Source organism: Schistocerca nitens, chromosome 12 (genome assembly GCF_023898315.1).
Source record: "Schistocerca nitens isolate TAMUIC-IGC-003100 chromosome 12, iqSchNite1.1, whole genome shotgun sequence".
Lineage (NCBI taxonomy): Eukaryota > Metazoa > Arthropoda > Insecta > Orthoptera > Acrididae > Schistocerca > Schistocerca nitens.
This window is the reverse complement of record NC_064625.1, coordinates 95,964,297-95,987,483: the sequence shown is the minus strand read 5'-3', so window position 1 is coordinate 95,987,483 and position 23,187 is coordinate 95,964,297. Positions and strand designations below refer to the sequence as shown.

At 43.7% G+C, this 23,187-nt stretch overlaps 1 non-coding gene across 1 annotated transcript; it reads left to right on the top strand.

Annotated features, from left to right (window-relative positions):
* The first annotated feature begins 17,432 nt into the window (after positions 1-17,432).
* Trnap-cgg (transfer RNA proline (anticodon CGG)) lies at positions 17,433-17,507 on the top strand. Its single transcript has one exon. It is a non-coding gene; the product is annotated as a tRNA-Pro (tRNA).
* The last annotated feature ends 5,680 nt before the right edge of the window (positions 17,508-23,187 follow it).

Genomic DNA, 23,187 nt, shown 5'->3' with positions numbered 1-23,187 from the left:
TTCTGTAAAATATCTGGGAGTATGCGTACGGAACGATTTGAAGTGGAATGGTCATATAAAATTAATTGTTGGTAAGGCGAGTGCAAGGTTCAGATTCACTGGGAGAGTCCTTAGAAAATGTGGTCCGTCAGCAAAGGAGGTGGCTTACAAAACACTCGTTCGACCTATACTTGAGTATTGCTCGTAAGTGTGGGATCCGTACCAGGTCGGGTTGACAGAGGAGATAGAGAAGATCCAAAGAAGAGCGGCGCGTTTCGTCACAGGGTTATTTGCTAAGCGTGATAGTGTTGCGGAGATGTTTAGCGAACTCGAGTGGCAGACTCTGCAAGAGAGGTGCTCAGCATCGCGGTGTAGCTTGCTGTCCAGGTTTCGAGAGAGCGTTTCTGCATGAGGTATCGAATATATTGCTTCCCTCTACTTATACCTCCCGAGGAGATCACCAGTGTAAAATTAGCGAGATTTGAGCGCGCGCGGAGGTTTTCCAGCAGTTGTTCTTCCCGCGAACCATACGCGACTGGAACAGATAAGGGAGGTAATGACAGTGGCACGTAAAGTGCCCTCCGCCACACACCGTTGGGTGGCTTGCGGAGTATAAATGTAGAAGTAGAATAGATATACGGTGAAAAAAAAAAAATTCCAACTGTGGGCACCACCTGCAAATTTGACACTGTACACAGTTTCTTCTTCTTGCGTTACGGCCTCTATAGGCCCACGGGTAGCCGCTTCGTGCACTGCATTTTTCTCTTCTTCTCCCAGAACCTCTTCATTCTTTCTCTTCTTCCCTCCCACTTTTCTTCCGGAATCTTCAGTGTCCTTTCCTCCCGTCGGCTCCACTGGTGACAGTCTAATCTGTCGTTGATCTCCGCCATTTTGTTCGGTGTATATTTGTTCCTCCAATTTTGTTTTCCTTCGACCTTTATCCTTAATTCCAACCAGTCCGAACTTCAACAACCCACTTGGTTCCTGTCTTTCGCCTTGTCCTCCCTGTTGTTTCCCACAATCTCTTCGTCATTCTGTCCACTGTACACAGTTTGTATGACAGTGTGGCATCTAGGTTGTCATTTGATAAGCCATAGCACAAGTCAGCCATATGGCTATCGAGAAGAGAGGCCGTCCGCCACTGGTGAAGCTGTTTCATGTGAACGTCAGCAATTACAGTGCTGAAACAGAACAGTATCACCGACTGGGAGGCCTGACCAGAGGCCCGATGTCATTAAAAGAAGATGAAACGTCTCTGTTGGATTCCTTTCATGTTAATTTCTTAAATCTGTTGTCATTTACGGCATAAATTTCTCTTCTAAATTTACTGTGGCGTTTCTGACTGTCTGGGAGGAGACTGAGCAGTGGAACGTGTTATTTTTACACATAAACAAGAACGATCTGTCACACTACTACACTTTAAAGCACAGTTTATATGTAATTCTTATATGTAATTCATGTCACACAGTCTCATACGGAACCTAATTTCGCTTTCTTTTATATACTGTATATGATAAGATACTGTCATCCCCCTTTCCTTCTGCGTGAGAGGATCAATGAGCAAATGTGTTTCTAGTTGCATGCTTGAGGGTAGCAGACAAGCCTGTCTGCTAGAGAACAGTAGGACCAACGTCGGAACAGGTGGCTACGCTTTCTAAAAGCAGAGAGGTTTCTATCCTTAGTATGGTCCTGTCCGTCCGTTGTCATGTTGGTATAGGAAGCTGCCCCTCTGGCCACTTCCGTTTGTATTTGTGAGCCACCCTCAGGAAGCACGCTCGGTAGTAGCGCAGGTCAGTTGGTCCGTGGCGAGCGTCTGAAGTGGTAAGATCTCCGGCTAAGCGCGTGTCTGCTAAGTCCGTAGGACAATGGATTTCTTAAGTTCAGCCTAACTGAAAATTTAATCACCTTTATTTCAGGTTTAGCTCTAAAATATCTAATGTTATCTTAAATTGCAGCGCAGTGTAATTCTCGTGTGAAGTTCAAATTATTTTCCGGTACTTGGTTTGTCACTACTTTGTGAGTAAAGTGGAACCACGTGTTGATCAGTAACTCTAACTAAGATCAATCTTAAATGCGAATGCTTGTGTGATTATAATGTCTCGTCTTGAAAATATTTTTCAATATAGCAACTTTTCTTTGTGTTCAACCCACGTGGGGTGTACTTTGCGAGACCAGTACCACGTGCTTATATAACTGTTTGACCCATCAGGTTAATAGTAAGACGTTAGTAACCAGTTCGAGGTTTTTCTGTTGTAAATTGCTTTTCGATCTAATTTATTTTAATTATCAAAATTATTGTGGAGTTATACGCTTTGTGTAAACCAAGTTGACCACGTGAAGCATGTGGTGTAATCATCAAAGTAGCCCTCAGCTATTCTTTTCGGGAAGATTACACAGAGAGTTAGTATGAATTTAGCATACCAGTGTGTGGTAATTACATGACGGACAGGATTGTGCTACGAACGTAATTTCTTTGGGTGAAAATTGAATCGGTTGGTTGTGGTTAATTTCCTCTTGCATATGTTTCAACGTTCTTCGTGTGTTATTTTATGAATGCAGTGTTGTATGCAGTCTCCCAATCTTGGCTCCATATTTGATGTGTTCCGTAAGATTACAATCTCACATTTTCACAATCCTAAATAAGGGACCAGCTTAGTTATGAATCGAGTTTAATATGCTGAAATTTCAATGATCAATCTTAAAATAAATTTCCAAATACAAACTGATTTCTTTCTTTTTATTTAAATTCTCTTTATATATATATATATATATATATATATATATATATATATATATATATATATATATATATATTACCGGTTGTTGTATGACTATTAAAAGATTATAATTAATGTTAGTCTGTTTGGGAATTTGGTAAACCTAGACTAGATACCTGGTGAAACAGTTGCGCAGTAATGCACGGTTAACTTCCCCAGACAGCTCACAGCTTTTAACCCTCTTTTATTGTCTAGCAGCACCGCTTACATAGCAAATTAAAGTAACAACCTTACAAAGATTACAGTGAAATTCTAAAACACGGTTGAGCCTGGTGTGGCACCTGGAAGAAGGCTTCCTAACCCAGTTGAAATTACTGATTAGGTAGCTGTTGCTGTAACTGACGACGCAGCACGTGCCCCGTGTTGTACTACTGCTCGTGCAATGTCAAGAGAATTGTCCATCCCATGGTCAACAGCACGGAAAGTCTTGCAGTCTCCTTGATACTGTTATTGGTACCCAAACGAGCTCCAGACAGTGCAGTAACTGAAACCTCATGATCTGCAGCAACTTTCTGAAGCTGCTCTTCGGTTTCTGGCACAGATCGAAGTTGATGAGATATGGCTGGTCAATAGTCTACGGAGTGACGACGCCCAGCTGTGTCAACAGGTGCCATGTCGTTTTGGAACACGCGTCACCACTAGGGAACAAACACTATACAATTGGATGGACCTGACCAGCTAAAATGATCACGTAACCCTTGGTAGTTATGAGATCTTGCAGAGTAACAATGGCGTCAATGGAATACGACAATTTGGTTACATCGCCTAACACTCTTGGGACATAAACTCCGCCAGAAATTGGAAACACTGTCAAAGAAGACACAACCGGCCAGATGGCTTTCTTCGATTGCTCCATAGTAACGTTCTATGGCTGCAACACCACTTTTCCAGTTACCTGCTTTTTTGTCACTGATGAACGGTTCTTAGAATTTCAGCTCACCTTGAAACTGCTCGCTTGTGAGACTCCCTTCGTATTGTTTTGGTGCTGACAGGCTCCGAGAGTGCGACATTCAACTCAGCAGTGAGTTTCGCAGCTGATGTACTCTCATTTTGCGTCTCTGTCCCCTTGAATGACCGTCCGTCAGCATCACCCAACACATAGTTCTGTGCGCTTTGTGACTTAGTGGATGCTATTTTTCCGTATGCTGTATAAATCCTCGATACGGTGCCTCTTCAAACACCAAGGATTTAGACTCCCTTGGTTATCGAAGCATCCAGCATACGAACACTAACAATTTGCTGATATAGGACTTCACTTAGCTCCGATACAATGCAGTCACCACTTCACGGAACACTGTTATGTACACGACAGACATTTGGAAGGTACTGAGGACACTCCACACGTCCCATTCGTGGTCAAATACAATAGCGCAACCTGTAAGCTTGGCTAGCATCGGCATTCCTCATTATTGTCCAGCCCTCGTACCTACTGAATTGCTTACTTCTTGCGATGCTACATGTAGCAAAACAGCTATGGTCCTGGGATGAATAGGCACAAGACATACACTACTGGCCATTAAAATTGCTACACCACGAAGATGACGTGCTACAGACGCGAAATTTAACCGACGTGCTACAGACGCGAAATTTAACCGACAGGAAGAACATGCTGTGATACGCAAATGATTAGCTTTTCAGAGCATTCACACAAAGGTTGGCGCCGGTAGCGACACCTACAATGTGTTGACATGAAGAAAATTTCCTACCGATTTCTCATACACAAACAGCAGATGACCGGCGTTGCCTGGTGAAACGTTGCTGATGCGTACCATCAAGATTCCGGCTTTGATAAAGGTCGGATTGTAGCCTTTCGCGATTGTGGTTTATCGTATCGCGACATTGCTGCTCGCGTTGGTCGAGATCCAATGACTGTTAACAGAATATGGAAACGGCGGGTTCATGAGGGTAATACGGAATGCCGTGCTGGATCCCAACGGCCTCGTATCACTAGCAGTCGAGATGACCGGCATCTTATCAGCATGGCTATAGCGGATCGTACAGCCACGTCTCGACCCCTGAGTCAACAGATAGGGACGTTTGCAAGACAACAACCATCTGCACGAACAGTTCGACGACGCAAATGATTAGCTTTTCAGAGCATTCACACAAGGTGCATGGACTTTCAGCTCGGAGACCGTGGCTGCGGTTACCCTTGACGCTGCATCACAGACAGGACTGCATGCGATGGTGTACTCAACGACGAACCTTGGTGCACGAATGGCAAAATGTCGTTTTTTGGGATGAATCCGTGTTCTGTTTACAGCATCATGATGGTCGCATCCGTGTTTGGCGACATCGCTGTGAACGCACATTGGAAGCGTGTATTCGTCATCGGCATACTGGCGTATCACCCGGCGTGATGGTATGGGGTGCCATTGGTTACACGTCTCGGTCACCTCTTGTTCACGTTGATGGCATGTTGAACATTGGACGTTACATTTCAGATGTGTTACGACCCGGGGCTCTACCCTTCATTCGATCTCTGCGAAACCATACATTTCAGTAGGATGATACACGGCCGCGTGTTCCAGGCCCTGTACAGGCCTTTCTGGATAAAGAAAATGTTCGACTGCTGCCCTGGCTAGCACATTCTCCAGACCTCTCACCAATTCAAAAGTCTAGTCAATGATGGCCGAGCAAGTGGCTCGTCACAATACGCCAATCACCACTCTTGATGAACTGTGGTATCGTGTTGAAGCTGCATGGCAGCTGTACCTGTACACGCCATCGAAGCTCTGTCTGACTCAATGCCCAGGCGTATCAAGGCCGTTATTACAGCCAGAGGTGGCTGTTCTGGGTACTGATTTCTCAGGATATATGCTCCCAAACTGCGTGGAAATGTAATCACATGTTAGTTCTAGTATAATATATTTGTCCAATGAATACCCGTTTATCATCTGCATTTCTTCTTGGTGTAGCAATTTTAATGGCCGGTAGTGTAGTTCCCGACGCAGCCAGTAGGTAGGTGATTTCACCCTGCCCACAGACGAGCGGAACGAGTTTTCAATGAAGTGGCTGGAGCTCAAAGTCGGCTGACAGTCGGTGAGAGTGGTTCCCACTTGGAGAAGGACAACCGGCGCATGCATATGAGCGGAAAAACCGCGACACACCTCCCGTGGCGGAGGGGAGCGTCAACCCTTTCGCCAATGGCTTTACAGCGGAGGGTGCGTTTTGAATAGCGGCTGTTAAATGGGGCGAGCAGATGGAGGCCGACCGCGGCCTTTCCGCCTACGGGCGTCCAATGGGGCACAGGCGACGCCCTTTGTCCGGCGTGATAGGCTGCAGGCAGCGAAGAGGGGCTTCAGCGCGTACAGTTCACAGAGCATTCAATCTGGCCGCCTAACCATATACGCTTCCAGAGGTCCCCCCTAAACATTGGGCCGAAGCGACTTCATCGTCATCAACAGCACCAGCAGTTATCCGACACTGTTGTTGTTGTTGTTGTGGTCTTCAGTCCTGAGACTGGTTTGATGCAGCTCTCCATGCTACTCTATCCTGTGCAAGCTTCTTCATCTCCCAGTACCTACTGCAACCTACATCCTTCTGAATCTGCTTAGTGTATTGATCTCTTGGTCTCCCTCTACGATTTTTACCCTCCACGCTGCCCTCCAATGCTAAATTTGTGATCCCTTGATGCCTCAAAACATGTCCTACCAACCGATCCCTTCTTCTAGTCAAGTTGTGCCACAAATTTCTCTTCTCTCCAATCCTATTCAATACCTCCTCATTAGTTACGTGATCTACCCACCTTCAGCATTCTTCTGTAGCACCACATTTCGAAAGCTTCTATTCTCTTCTTGTCCAAACTAGTTATCGTCCATGTCTCACTTCCATACATGGCTACACTCCATACAAATACTTTCAGAAACGACTTCCTGACACCTAAATCTATACTCGATGTTAACAAATTTCTCTTCTTGAGAAACGCTTTCCTTGCCATTGCCAGTCTACATTTTATATCCTCTCTACTTCGACCATCATCGGTTATTTTACTCCCTAAATAGCAAAACTCTTTTACTACTTTAAGTGTCTCATTTCCTAGTCTAATTCCCTCAGCATCACCCGACTTAATTTGACTACATTCCATTATCCTCGTTTTGCTTTTGTTGATCTTCATCTTATATCCTCCTTTCAAGACACTGTCCATTCCGTTCAACTGCTCTTCCAAGTCCTTTGCTGTCTCTGACAGAATTACAATGTCATCGGCGAACCTCAAAGTTTTTACTTCTTCTCCATGAATTTTAATACCTACTCCGAATTTTTCTTTTGTTTCCTTTACTGCTTGCTCAATATACAGATTGAATAACATCGGGGAGAGGCTACAACCCTGTCTCACTCCTTTCCCAACCACTGCTTCCCTTTCATGCCCCTCGACTCTTATAACTGCCATCTGGTTTCTGTACAAATTGTAAATAGCCTTTCGCTCCCTGTATTTTACCCCTGCCACCTTCAGAATTTGAAAGAGAGTATTCCAGTCAACATTGTCAAAAGCTTTCTCTAAGTCTACTAATGCAAGAAATGTAGGTTTGCCTTTTCTTAATCTTTCTTCCAAGATAAGTCGTAAGGTCAGTATTGCCTCACGTGTTCCAACATTCCTATGGAATCCAAACTGATCTTCCCCGAGGTCAGCTTCTACCAGTTTTTCCATTCGTCTGTAAAGAATTCGCGTTAGTATTTTGCAGCTGTGACTTATTAAACTGATAGTTCGGTAATTTTCACATCTGTCAACACCTGCTTTCTTTGGGATTGGAATTATTATATTCTTCTTGAAGTCTGAGGGTATTTCGCCTGTCTCATACATCGTGGTCACCAGATGGTAGAGTTTTGTCATGACTGGCTCTCCCGAAGCCATCAGTAGTTCTAGTGGAATGTTGTCTACTCCCGGGGCCTTGTTTCGACTCAGGTCTTTCAGTGCTCTGTCAAACTCTTCACGCAGTATCTTATCTCCCATTTCGTCTTCATCTACATCCTCTTCCATTTCCATAATATTGTCCTCAAGTACATCACCCTTGTATAAACCCTCTATATACTCCTTCCACCTTTCTACCTTCCCTTCTTTGCTTAGAACTGGATTTCCATCTGAGCTCTTGATATTCATACAAGTGGTTCTCTTCTCTCCAAAGGTCTCTTTAATTTTCCTGTAGGCAGTATCTATCTTACCCCTAGTGAGACAAGCCTCTACATCCTTACATTTGTCCTCTAGCCATCCCTGCTTAGCCATTTTGCACTTCCTGTCGATCTCATTTTTGAGACGTTTGTATTCCTTTTTGCCTGCTTCATTTACTGCATTTTTATATTTTCTCCTTTCATCAATTAAATTCAATATTTCTTCTGTTACCCAAGGATTTCTATTAGCCCTCGTCTTTTTACCTACTTGATCGTCTGCTGCCTTCACCACTTCATCCCTCAGAGCTACCCATTCTTCTTCTACTGTATTTCTTTCCCCCATTCCTGTCAATTGTTCCCTTATGCTCTCCCTGAAACTCTCTACAATCTCTGGTTCTTTCAGTTTATCCAGGTCCCATCTCCTTAAATTCCCACCTTTTTGCAGTTTCTTCAGTTTCAATCTGCAGTTCATAACCAATAGATTGTGGTCAGAATCCACATCTGCCCCAGGAAATGTCTTACAATTTAAAACCTGGTTCCTAAATCTCTGTCTTACCATTATATAATCTATCTGAAACCTGTCAGTATCTCCTGGCTTCTTCCATGTATACAGCCTCCTTTCATCCGACACTAATTCTGAATAAAGCCTACTATACTGGTGTAAGATGAAATTAAAATCCACTGACTGCATGTTGGATCTTATTGCTAATTTACGTACCATATCTTTGAACTTGATGATCTCTAAAATTATCTACTAGCGTTCCACATATAGAGTGTTTCATAATTCACGTTACGCCCTTCTAGAGGGTTTAGAGGGGACTCAGAAGATTAAGTTTTACGTAGGAACCCATGTCCGGAAATGTTATCCAAGGACGCTTCAGAGCGTCAAAGTTATAGACTCTGACGCCTGTAAATGTATGTAATATACAGTGTGGTCCTGTGATGGTGTTACAAACTGTTTAGGATGATGGAGACTGATAAATGTATCAATTTGAGGTAAGGGTCCCTGTACTGTAAACAAACGAGTCGAAAGTTGTAAGGACAAACCGTTCTGATACTTGTGACAGTGGAATACATGTACCGGTACTGTTGTTGCTAAGATTGCATTGTAGGCAACTTCCAGAGGTAGTAGTACGGATCAAAACAAGAAAAAAATGTCTAGTATACATGGGCTATAAAATGCGTGTATTGAGAGTTACGATCACTTGTTCAACAGAAGAGATCTGATGCAAAATATAGAAGATGAAGTGCTAATAGGTCGTCAGGTACGCATTTTAGATCTGTGGGACTGGGAAGTACTGTATCATCCACCATACTCCCCGGACTTAAGTCCTTGTGACTTTGATTCCGAAGATGAAGGAACCACTTCGTGGCATTCGCTTCAGAATTGTTTCAGAGATTTGACAGGCAGTAGACCGCTCCATTCGTACAGAACAGGCTCTGCTAACGGTATACTACGCCTTCCACATCGCTGGTAACGGGTTCTACACAACGCTGGTGACTACTCTGAAGGACAGTAACAGGTGCAAACATGTAACTCTTTTGTATCGGTTGTGAATAAATAGTTGCCACTATTTGAGTTCCAACCCTCGTATTTTGGGCTGTATGTACTATCTTTGTAATTATGTGTCTGTGAATAGCTGTTTGTGTATATCCGTTATCTTCGGTTACGAATTCAATAAAATTTTGTACGAAATGTTTATTTTTGTTTATTAACAGTGTCATCAGAGCATTGTATTGTGTGTATGTGGATTCCTACCTCTTCATGTACGTTCAAACTTTAAGCTAATATGTGTGAAATTTTCATTGCTAGCTCCTATGGTTCTGCTTTTTTATTATCGTTCTTTAGGGCCTTGAAGATCGTAGATGGTTTATTTTGGCTAGTTCTCGATGTATTATGCTGACGTTGCATCCTGTCTGTCCTATACAAAAATTATTGCAGTTCTGACATTAGATTTTGTATCTGGCTGGACTGCAATCAGTTTTAAATTGAACAGACAGAGTGCAACTTCAGTATATCGAGAGTACACGAGAATTTAGGAAAATAACCCATCTATATTCTTCATCCACTTGAAGAACGATAAGCAAACGATAACCACTTGAACTTTTACATCAAAAGCAAATAGTAATTTGGAAAAAAGAATCAAAAACTAATTTCTAAAATGGCATTTTAGAAGAAATAACAATAAGGCAAACTGCCGCACTGTGGTTTCCTTCGGCTCACCATTCTTGCAGTGCAGCCAGAACAGAGTCAAGTTATCCATTGTAAGGTAAGAATGTGTTGCAGGGTCTAAATGAACATTTTGACAGAAAATGAATAACAGTTTTCGATTGGTGAAGTTCCATGTAACTTCAGCAGATCCCCTTTTTGTAATAGGGCACATATAAATTGCGTGACAGTTAGTCATTATGAGTATTCTTGTGAATCTTCTCTTTCTTGGAATCTAATTCATAAACAGTTACATGCATTTCAGTTTTATTAAAATAGCATTCCTAGACAGCTATTTCCGTAAATAAGCCCACCTTTAGATGTAGAGCAGCTACGTTGATTCTAGATCTGAATTTTTATTCGTAATTTAGAAGTCAGACAGTCTTCAGATTGTTAGTTAGAAATTCCATTACACACATTTTCAGCATACTACTTGCAACACACATACAACTTTCCAACTTACAGAGTATCGGTCGTGGATCTACCTACGAACTGGAATAATACTGCTCGATGTCAGTACAGCAACTGGCTGTTCATATTGGAGAGATTGATCCGGAAACTGTCTTATCAAAAGCGTATCGTAGCAGTGTGGTAGATGCAATGACAGTGTGATATATTGCATTGCCCTGCATGAAAAAGCTGTAACTAGTTTCGTTATGCCCCTTGAAAAATTTTGCAATCGGAAGTAATGGTTTGGTGGAAAAATGTTAGTCAATTAATTGGTGCTGCACTAACTGAACACGACACTTCTGCTTGTACACAATGCTGGGTCTCCTGTCCCCCAAATATACAGGGTTATTACAAATGATTGAAGCGATTTCACAGCTCTACAATAACTTTATTATTTGAGATATTTTCACAATGCTTTGCACACACATACAAAAACTCAAAAAGTTTTTTTAGGCATTCACAAATGTTCGATATGTTCCCCTTTAGCGATTCGGCAGACATCAAGCCGATAATCAAGTTCCTCCCACACTCGGCGCAGCATGTCCCCATCAATGAGTTCGAAAGCATCGTTGATGCGAGCTCGCAGTTCTGGCACGTTTCTTGGTAGAGGAGGTTTAAACACTGAATCTTTCACATAACCCCACAGAAAGAAATCGCATGGCGTTAAGTCGGGAGAGCGTGGAGGCCATGACATGAATTGCTGACCATGATCTCCACCACGACCGATCCATCGGTTTTCCAATCTCCTGTTTAAGAAATGCCGAACATCGTGATGGAAGTGCCGTGGAGCACCATCATGTTGAAAGATGAAGTCGGCGCTGTCGGTCTCCAGTTGTAGCATGAGCCAATTTTCCAGCATGTCCAGATACACGTGTCCTGTAACGTTTTTTTCGCAGAAGAAAAAGGGGCCGTAAACTTTAAACCGTGAGATTGCACAAAACACGCTAACTTTTGGTGAATTGCGAATTTGCTGCACGAATGCGTGAGGATTTTCTACCGCCCAGATACGCACATTGTGTCTGTTCACTTCACCATTAAAAAAAAAAAAAATGTTGCTTCATCACTGAAAGCAAGTTTCGCACTGAACGCATCCTCTTCCGTGAGCTGTTGCAACCGCGCCGAAAATTCAAAGCGTTTGACTTTGTCATCGGGTGTTAGGGCTTGTAGCAATTGTAAACGGTAAGGCTTCTGCTTTAGCCTTTTCCGTAAGATTTTCCAAACCGTCGGCAGTGGTACGTTTAGCTCCCTGCTTGCTTTATTCGTCGACTTCCGCGGGCTATGCGCGAAACTTGCCCGCACGCGTTCAACCGTTTCTTAGCTCACTGCAGGCCGACCCGTTGATTTCCCCTTACAGAGGCATCCAGAAGCTTTAAACTGCGCATACCATCGTCGAATGGAGTTAGCAGTTGGTGGATCTTTGTTGAACTTCGTCCTGAAGTGTCGTTGCACTGTTATGACTGACTGATGTGAGTGCATTTCAAGCACGACACACGCTTTCTCGGCTCCTGTCGCCATTTTGTCCCACTGCGCTCTCGAGCGCTCTGGCGGCAGAAACCTGAAGTGCGGCTTCAGCCGAACAAAACTTTATGTTTTTCTACGTATCTGTAGTGTGTCGTGACCATATGTCAATGAATGGAGCTATAGTGAATTTATGAAATCGCTTCAATCATTTGTAATAGCCCTGTATAAGTTGATTTATCTTCTAGCGCTGTGTTTCTTTCTGGTGAAGCATGGCTGCATTTATCTCGGTATGTGAACTCGCCAAACCATCGATGTTGTAGTCATGAAAATCCTCATCATTTTCATTACGAACCTCTGCGTGATGTGATAACAGGAGTGTGGCGTGCAGTTAGTGCAACACGAATTATTTTACTGATATTTTTCCAACAAACCATAACTTTCGATAAGTATGAGAAGATGTGTCCAGTAATTCACGTTGCGCTTGTTGCGCACCCATCACATTGGTATCCCAGTGGCTCCAATACCGTTTTTCTGTCAGTTTAAGGTAGGTATGTGGTTAGTGTTTAACGTCCCGTCGACAACGAGGTCATTAGAGACGGAGCGCAAGCTCGGGTTAGGGAAGGATTGGGAAGGAAATCGGCCGTGCCCTTTTAAAGTAACCATCCCGGCATTTGCCTGAAACGATTTAGGGAAATCACGGAAAACCTAAATCAGGATGATTGGCGACGGGATTGAACCGTCGTCCTCCCGAATGCGAGTCCAGTGTGCTAGCCACTGCGCCACCTCGCTCGCTGTGTCAGTTTAAGGGGGCTGGTTCGTGTACATAAGGGGATATCTTGAAAAAATTATCAAATTTCTAAACAGTGCAATTCAAAGAATAAGGTAATTTGAAAATATATTAAAAACAGCCTTGACCGCAATAAAACATTGATTTACAATGGTTACCGGTTACGACTTTCAGACAATTTATACCACGATGCTACGGTGTGGCGGTGAATGTTACGAATCTACGAACGTCGTTGCTGAACTATGACCAGATGCTCCATTCACCGCCACACCCTAGCATCGTGGTATACATGGTCTGAAGGTGTTCACCGGTAACCTTTGCAAATCAATGTTTTATTGCGGTCAAGGCTGTTTTTAATCTATTTTTAAAGTATTTCAGTCAGACCGCTGTTTTTCTCCATGAGATGTTAAAAAAATTACAGAAAATAAGGGTTGTAAGCCTGTGTAATGCTTACCACTTGTTAGCTGATCTTTCTGTAACATTTTGATGTATGAACCAGAGCTTTTGGTCTCACACTGTTTTCTCACTTGTATTTTTGTGCTGCAACTGAAATAAAGCACGTTCATTATTTCTGTACAGTATAGGTACACATATCTCGAAATAAAAACAACGTAGAAACTTGATTTTTCCAGAGGTTCTTTACACTAGCATCTTTACAGCAGATTTATAAAAAGATGTTGTTCTCATAAAAAAAATCGTTCAAAAACTTTTTAATAATGATTATTAAAGATTTCAGTAATTAATTCAATATTTTTTTAAAATGTATTTAATTTTAAAATTTAAGTAATAGGAATAGTCTACCGTTCAGTTAAGTATGTTTTAAGCCCTGTATCTTTAATAGTTTTTAATCACTGTGTACCCGAATATCAAAAAAGTGAACGTTCGGGAAATTCAAGTTAAAGTTAAAACTTGTTTCCAACCTAACGTGCATAACACAAATTGATGCCATGTCCGTATTCATGCTGCTTCTGGTGTTGACCTTCATCCCTCTTCTTTTTCGATCTTCTTATTCTTTCTCTTATTTCTTTGTTCGATTCCGACGCTGATTTCTCTGCTTCATAGTGCCTCCTGCGCACAAAGGCAATTAAAGCTCTTCGAATTCTTAGTCCACCAGGAACTCCAGTCAATTACCCAAGCTTAAACCTCGACACTGCACCACCACTTAAACACAGCAGAACATCCAGCACACCTATTTTCAAAGTACTTAGGCCTGCCAGAACAGTTTTTGTTTTTTGTTCCCATACACAGTTGCTGAAACTGTCCTCTGGGTCTAGAGTTCGGCCATGTAAAGTCTTCTCTAATAATCTTCCGTCGCTAAGATCCCTATCTACAGGGTGTCTTTCCTAAGAGACGTCAGGGGCATTTTCTTTGGTGTTTCGGCAGATATTTGCAACTTGGTTTTTCAATGTGTAGGTGGATTCAGTCCTTCATGTGAAGTCAAGTGCGAACGGAAATAGTCGGTTTGTTTCCTTTTACGAACAAGATGATTCTTAAAACGGAATTTCACGCGCTTATTCGATATAGCAGAAGAAATATTGAATTTAATTGATGAAAGGAGAAAATATAAAAATGCAGTAAATGAAGAAGGCGAAAAGGAATACAAACGTCTCAAAAATGAGATCGACAGGAAGTGCAAAATGACTAAACAGGGATGGCTAGAGGACAAATGTAAGGATGTAGAGGCTTATCTCACTAGGGGTAAGATAGATAATGCCTACAGGAAAATTAAAGAGACCTTTGAAGAAAAGAGAACCACTTGTATGAACATCAAGAGCTCAGATGGAAACCCAGTTCTAAGCAAAGAAGGGAAAGCAGAAAGGTGGAAGGAGTATATAGAGGGTCTATACAAGGGCGATGTACTTGAGGACAATATTATGGAAGTGGAAGAGGATGTAGATGAAGATGAAATGGGAGATACGACACTGCGTGAAGAGTTTGACAGAGCACTGAAAGACCTGAGTCGAAACAAGGCCGCGGGTGTAGACAACATTCCATTAGAACTACTGACGGCCTTGGGAGAGCCAGTCCTGACAAAACTGTACCATCTGGTGAGCAAGATGTATGAGACAGGCGAAATACCCTCAGACTTCAAGAAGAATATAATAATTCCAATCCCAAAGAAAGCAGGTGTTGACAGATGTGAAAATTACCGAACTCTCAGTTTGATAAGTCACAGCTGCAAAATACTAACACGAGTTCTTTATAGACGAATGGAAAAACTGGTAGAAGCGGACCTCGGGGAAGATCAGTTTGGATTCCGTAGAAATATTGGAACACGTGAGGCAATACTGACCTTACGACTTATCTTGGAAGAAAGATTAAGGAAAGGCAAACCTACGTTTCTAGCAATTGTAGACTTAGAGAAAGCTTTTGACAATGTCGACTGAAACACTGTCTTTCAAATTCTAAAGCTGGCAGGGGTAAAATACAGGGAGCGAAAGGCTATTTACAATTTGTACAGAAACCAGATGGCAGTTATAAGAGTCGAGGGGCATGAAAGGGAAGCAATGGTTGGGAAGGGAGTGAGACAGGGTTGTAGCCTATCCCCGATGTTATTGAATCTGTATATTGAGTAAGCAGTAAAGGAAACAAAAGAAAAATTCGGAGTAGGTATTAAAATCCATGGAGAAAAAATAAAAACTTTGAGGTTCGCCGATGACATTGTAATTCTGTGAGAGACAGCAATGGACTTGGAAGAGCAGTTGAACGGAATGGACAGTGTCTTGAAAGGAGGATATGAGATGAACATCAACAAAATAAAAACGAGGATAATGGAATGTAGTCGAATTAAGTTGGGTGATGGTGAGGGAATTAAATTAGGAAATGAAACACTTTAAGTAATAAAGGAGTTTTGCTATTTGGGGAGCAAAATAACTGATGATCGAAGTAGAGAAGATATAAAATGTAGACTGGCAATGGCAAGGAAAGCTTTTCTGAAGAAGAGAAATTTGTTAACATCGAGTATAGATTTTAGTATCAGGAAGTTGTTTCTGAAAGTATTTGTATGGAGTGTGGCCACGTATGGAAGTGAAACATGGACGATAAATAGTTTGGACAAGAAGAGAATATAAGCTTTCGAAATGTGGTGCTACAGAAGAATGCTGAAGATTAGATGGGTAGATCACATAACTAATGATGAAGTATTGAATAGAATTTAGCATTGGAGGGCAGGGTGGAGGGCAAAAATCGTAGAGGGAGACCAAGAGATGAATACAGTAAATAGATTCAGAAGGATGTAGGTTGCAGTAGGTACTGGGAGATGAAGAAGCTTGCACAGGATAGGGTAGCATGGAGAGCTGCATCAAACCAGTCTCAGGACTGAAGACCACAACAACAACAGCATTCGATATAGCAGTCTCAGATTAGTTTAGTGCGATATTCGTCTTAACATTATGTACTGACGGGGACAGTAAAACACGATGAATAACCAGTACTCTAGAAGCGATTGAGCAGCGCTGCTACTGTGTGGCGGTAGCAGCATGGGCCAGGGCTGTGCTATCGCTGCTGGAGTAATGGTTATTCATCGTGTTTTACTGTAACTGCCGATATACACTCGTGCTCATAAAGTAAGGAAAATGCTGATACATGTTGAAACAACGCTCTGGTGGGCGGTTTGCGGGTTTAAATCACCTCGGGGTATGACCATGCGGTGCATTTGACCTGCGGTCGTCGCACGGTGGCGCTGGCAGCAGTCCACATACATAGAAGTGTGTTGGTGCATGTCAGAGTTCGGTGCAGCGAGAAAGTGTGAAGACGTTTTCAGACGTGCTAATGGTGTCTGTGTGTTGAAGATGGCTCAAAGAACACACATTCATGACGTTATGAGGGGTAGAATATTAGGGCTGGTCAAACACAGCAGGTTGTAGCACGGGCCCTCCGTGTGCCACAAAGTGTGATCTCAAGATTATGGCAACGATTCCAGCAGACAGGAAACGTGTCTAAGCGCTACAGTACGGGACGTCCATAGTGTACAGCACCACAAGACCGATATCTCACCATCAGTGCCCGCAGACGGCCACGGAGTACTGCAGGTAGCCTTGCTCGGGACATTACCGAAGCCACTGGAACAGTTGTCTCGAGACACACAGTCTACAGACGACTGAACAGACATGGTTTATTCGCCCGGAGACCTGCAAAGTGCTTTCCACTGACCCCTGGTCACAGGAAAGCCCGTAAAGCGTGGTGTCAAGAACACAGTACATGGTCATTGGAAAAGTGGTCCCAGTTTATGTTCACGGACGTGTCCAGGTGAAATTTGAACACTGATTCTCGCCGGGTTTTCATCTGGCGTGAACCAGATACCAACCCCTTAATGTCCTTGAAAGGGACCTGTATGGATGTCGTGGTTTGATGGTGTGGCGTGGGATTATGATTGGTGGACGTACACCCCTGCATTTGAAATTTCCTGCCAGATTAAAACTGTGTGCCGGACCGAGACTCGAACTCGGCACCTTTGCCTTTCGCGGGCAAGTGCTCTACCAACGCAGAGTGAAAATCTCACTCTGGAAACATCCCCCAGGCTGTGGCTAAGCCATGTCTCCGCAATATCCTTCCTTTCAGGAGTGCTAGTTCTGCAAGGTTCGCAGGAGAGTTTCTGTAACGTTTGGAATGTAGGAGACGAGGTACTGGCAGAAGTAAAGCTGTGAGGACGGGGCGTGAGTCGTGCTTGGGTAGCTCAGTTGGTAGAGCAATTGCCCGCGGAAGGCAAAGGTCCCGAGTTCGAGTCTCGGTCCGGCACAGAGTTTTAATCGCCCAGGAAGTTTCATATCAGCGCACACTCCGCTGCAGAGTGAAAATCTCATTCTGGACGCTGCATGTCTTTGACAGAGGAACGGTAACAGGTCAGGTATATCGGGAAATCATTTTACACCAGCTATGTCCGCCTTTCCAGGGGTGCAAGGGGTCCCACCTTCCTCCTGATGGATGATAACGCACGTCCCCACCGAGCTGCCATCGTGGAGGAGTACTTTGAAACAGAAGATATGAGGCGAATGGAGTGGCCTGCCCGTTCTCCAAACCTAAACCCCACCGTCTGGGGTGCTCTCCGTCGATGTATCGCTGCACGTCTTCAAACCCCTAGGACACTTCAGGAGATAGGACGGGCACTGGTGCAAGAATGGGAGGCTATACCCCAGCAGCTGCTCGACCACCTGATCCAGAGTATGCCAACCCGTTGTGCGGCCTGTGTACGTGTGCATGGTGATCATATCCCAAATTGATGCCGGGGTATATGCGCAGGAAACGGTGGCGTTTTGCAGCACATGTGTTTCTGGACGGTTTTCTCGACTTATCCCCAATACCGTGGACTTACAGATCTGTGTCGTGTGTGTTCCCTATGTGCCTATGCTATTAGAGCGAGTTTTGTGTAGTGCCACGTTGTGTGGCACCACATTCTGCAATTATCCTTACTTTATGAGCATGAGTGTATATCGATAACACGGATATCACACTAGACTAATTTGGGACCGTTCCGTCAAATAGACACTTAAAATGAAGCTTTATAAATGATATCTTCTGTAACGGGAAACAAGCCGACGCTTTTCGTCCACACTTGGTGTACATGAACGCGAGATGAGCAGCATTTTTATGGGATTTTTCCAGCTAGACAAGGCAGAAACAAAATTGCAAATCTCTGTCGAAACACTTGAGAAAAAGAGCCTGACGATTCTTGGGAGAGATAGAGCCTGTATAGGTTTTACAATTTCCATTATAGAAAATGGTAAAAAATGCATATAAAGAGAACAAGATTCTAGAATGAGAATTTCTCATTCTGGAAACATCCCCCAGGCTGTGGCTAAGCCATGTCTCCGCAATATCCTTTCTTTCAGGAGTGCTAGTTCTGCAAGGTTCGCAGGAGAGCTTCTGTAAAGTTTGGAAGGTAGGAGACGAGATACTGGCAGAAATAAAGGTGTGAGTACCGGGCGTGAGTCGTGCTTCGGTAGCTCAGTTGGTAGAGCACTTGCCCGCGAAAGGCAAAGGTCCCGAGTTCGAGTCTCGGTCGGGCACACAGTTTTAATCTGCCAGGAAGTTTCAGAACAAGATTCTGTTTTCAACACAGCTGTTGTATGACACGAGAGTGCCATGTGTGCAGCCAGTTTTAAATTATTTTAATTTTGGGGATTTTTTCTGTACAGTTTCCTCGAAATATACTTTTTCTTGTTCGTAAAACTACAGAGAACTTTTATGCCGTGTTCCGGCTCGCGCTGGTGTTGTTTGTAGGTTTCTGCCCTCTGTTGGAAGCCAGACTGTATCGTTTAGTTGATATGGTTGTGGTTGGTTGAATTCTTCGCGTGGTGACTGGCGCCACTTGGTTTCTCAAGCGTTGCCTCTCCACTAGTGGCAGCAGAGGCGGTTATCGATATGTAGTAACTGTGGCCCTATCTTTGGAGTGACGTCGTTGTTCTTCCGGGTCGTGTGAATGAGGAGTTCGGTAGGGGACCCCGGCGGAGCCGAGAGGGCAGTGCGAGAACACGCCGGGACTGCTGGCGGCACGCATGCACTCCCGGATGGAAGGGCTGTGGTCGCGAGGGTACACGACCTAGTCGTCAGCCGGATCCAACAAGCTTTAAGTTGAGTGGATTTTAATCCTAGCAGTGAAACCTCCATCATTGTGACATCTCGCGATTCTCCAGTGGCTTGGGTTCGTGTTGCTGCTCGTAGTGTGGCCGAGGCAAAGAGCAGCGAGTGGAGTGCTTGGGGAAGGTGGATCTGATTAGCTTTCCTCGACTTCTTGTTACTAACTGCTGCATCGTATGTATTACTATTTGTTAAGTTCAACCAGCTGGTATTTTTCCTGCCTGCTGGCCGCTAACGCCCCAGTGACCTGGCCTGCAGGTTAGTATATGTAACGGCAGTGTACTTTTCCTCGCCTTGCCACTGCTGTCTGGTAAGGCGTGTAGTTTTGACAATTTCCTTGATTTGTAGGTCGGTTGGTGTTTCTTCTACTCTGGTAGTAGTGGTTCCCTTTCTCCTTTCGGATGCTCTAAACACAGTATTTTGAGGAAGTAGTGCTGACTGCCGGTTCCAGCTTTGGCGTGGTGTTCCATCGTTTCATTGGTTATCGGACGTCAGGTAGCTTCAGCAGATTATCATTAGTCATTCGTTAGACTGCCACTAGTCTGAGTTACCATCTTGTGAAGTGAACGCAACTCGTAGCTGCCTTTCTCATCGCCTGTGAAAGTGTTTTTCGAGTGACCTACTCAGAGGTCGATTCCTTGAGCACCGTCTGTGACTAGCCCTTGTTTTTTACTATTGTGTTATTATTTTCTTATTGTATTACCAAGTTACCATCATTTGTTTCACTTGTTTGGTGATCAGTTGCTTGTCCTTTTGAATTAGTCTTGTTGTTCAAATGGTTCAAATGGCTCTGAGCACTATGGGACTTAACATCTATGGTCATCAGTCCCCTAGAACTTAGAAATACTTAAACCTAACTAACCTAAGGACATCACACAACACCCAGTCATCACGAGGCAGAGAAAATCCCTGACCCCGCCGGGAATCGAACCCGGGAACCCGGGCGCGGGAAGCAAGAACGCTACCGCGCGACCACGAGCTGCGGACTGTTGTTATATTTTCTGTTTTATTGTATGTTTTTAATTTTTTGTAATATAATTGCCATTCTTGGCGTTACAGCAAGTTTAAACGGTTGTGCTACCAAGTTTACTATGATTTTGTCTCACCTGTATGGTGATCAGTCGCCTGTACTTTAAATTAACTTTTGCTATTGCCTTGCTGTTCACAGTATATTTGTTAAATTTTTTTAATAACTCTCATTCTAGTCGTTAAAGGCCTTTAGCTGTGACCGTCGCTATTTGTCTTAAAATTCTAATGTGACAGGTATATTTTAGAAGTTAACCTTTAAGACGTGGGTAATTTTTTTCAATATTTTAAAACTGTAGTTTGTAAGTTGCAACAAGTTAAACAATTCTTAATTTATTGCGGTTAAGGCCTTCAGCCTTGAGTGTCGTTACTTGTCTTAAAATTTTAATTTGGCAATTGTATTTTTGCAGTGAGCGGTAAGATGGTCACTTGGTTCCAAATGGTTCAAATGGATCTGAGCATTATGGAACTTAACATCTGACATCATCACTCCCATAGAATTTAGAACTACGTAAACGTAACTAACCTAAGGACGTCACACACATCCATGCCCGAGGCAGGATTCGAACCTGCGACCGTAGCGGTCGCGCGGTTACAGTACGCTTGTTCGCCTACTGCTTGAATACTGCTCAGCAGTGTGGGATCCGTACCAGATAGGGTTGATAGAGAAAATCCAACGGAGAGCAGCGCGCTTCGTTACAGAATCATTTAGTAAGCGTTACGGAGATGATAGATGAACTCCAGTGGAAGACTCTGCAGGAGAGACGCTCAGTAGCTCGGTACGGGCTTCTGTTGAAGTTTCGAGAACATACCTTCGCCGAGGAGTCAAGCAGTATATTGCTCCCTCCTACGTATATCTCGCGAAGAGACCATGAGGATAAAATCAGAGAGATTAGATTCCTCACAGAAGCATACCGACAGTCCTTCTTTCCACGAACAATACGAGACTGGAATACGAGGTGTGGCTAGAAAAAAACCGGACTAGTACTAGTGAAACAATAAAACGAATGCAATAAGGCTGAAAGTCGCGTGGCCTGTCACGTGACTCTCGCTCCGCCTACTGCTCGAGTTTCATCTGCCTCCTGCACTCAGTCTGCCCGTGGCGTCTGTTTTAAGTAGTTGACGTTTTGTCTGTGCGTCGGAAAATGTTGAGTGTACAGAAAGAACAGCGTGTTAACATCAAATTTTGTTTCAAACTAGGAAAATCTGCAAGTGAAACGTTTGTAATGTTACAACAAGTGTACGGCGATGATTGTTTATCGCGAACACAAGTGTTTGAGTGGTTTAAACGATTTAAAGATGGCCGCAAAGACACCAGTGATGACACTCGCACTGGCAGACCATTGTCAGCAAAAACTGATGCAAACATTGAAAAAATCGGTAAACTTGTTCGACAAGATCGCCGTTTAACAATCAGAGCAGTGTCTGAGTTAACAGGATTTGACAAGGAAAGCGAGTACGGAGAAAACGGAACGATTTGTGGAGAAAAAAGTCATGGATCCTTCACCAAGACAATGCCCCAGCTCACAGTGCGTTGTCAGTGAAGACGTTTTTGGCAAAACACAACATTCCCATCTTAGATCATCCACCCTACTCACCTGATTTAGCCCCCTGTGACTTTTTTCTTTTCCCTAAAGTCAAGTCAGCTTTGAAAGGAACTAGATTTGAGACTGTTGAAGCAGTAAAAGAAAAAGCGACGGAAGTAATGTATGGACTTACCGAAAATGATCTGCAGCATTGCTATGAACAGTGGAAAATTCGTATGGAGCGGTGTAGAGACCGAGGAGGAGAGTACATTGAAGGAGATAACATGAAATTGTAAATAATTGTAAATAAATGTTTTTTCCAGCATCAGTCCGGTTTTTTTCTAGCCGCACCTCGTAGAAGGGAGAAGCGATAGAGGTACTCAGGGTACCCTCCCCCACTCACCGTCAGGTGGCTGGCGGACTATGGATGTAGATGTAGAAGCGCCTACAACCGCTCGGCCACAGCGGCTGGCACGGTCACTTGTCTTTTACATTTCAATATGTGTAAGTTGCAGCAAGTTTAATCAATTGTTAATTTATTGCCATTAAGGCCTTCAGCCGTGAAACAATTCTTAAATTATTAGTTCAAATGGCTCTGAGCACTATGCGACTTAACTCCTGAGGTCATCAGTCGCCTAGAACTTAGCACTAATTAAACCTAACTAACCTAAGGACATCACACACATCCATGCCCGAGGCAGGATTCGAACCTGCGACCGGAGCGGTCGCTCGGCTCCAGACTGTAGCGCCTAGAACCGCACGGCCACTAAGGCTTAAATTATTGCCATTATATTAATTTGTTGTTGATTTTAAATAAATTGTGTCCGATTAAAAGAAAAGCCAACCAATTGTAACTAATTACGGCTTCGTCCACAACTGTAACCGAATCCTGCCTTCCTTGACCACCAGGTCACAAACTTTTTAAGAGAAAAATTAAAAAATCGAGTTTTTGACACTTACGCAGTAGTCCCCTTAACGCCTTCATTCCAGCGCTCACCTAATTCCTCACAGACACCGCCCGAATAGTAAAGAGCGAAAACTTGGTCCGAGGTTGATCGCTAACTCGTTCGCAGGTGGGGTAATAGAGTGTTTCCAGGCGAGCAGAAAATTCACCGCCTCTAAGCGTGAACGCAAGCCCTCGACGCAGGCAATCCTGCGGTAATTAACTGTTTGCGGGGAGGGTCGGTGATTCGCGGCGTATCGCCGTGGGCGTTATCTGGGCGTCAGCCCGGGCTGGCACCTGTCACAGCGCAGCTCTGGCGCGGGCGTCACTGCGGGGGCGGATATACA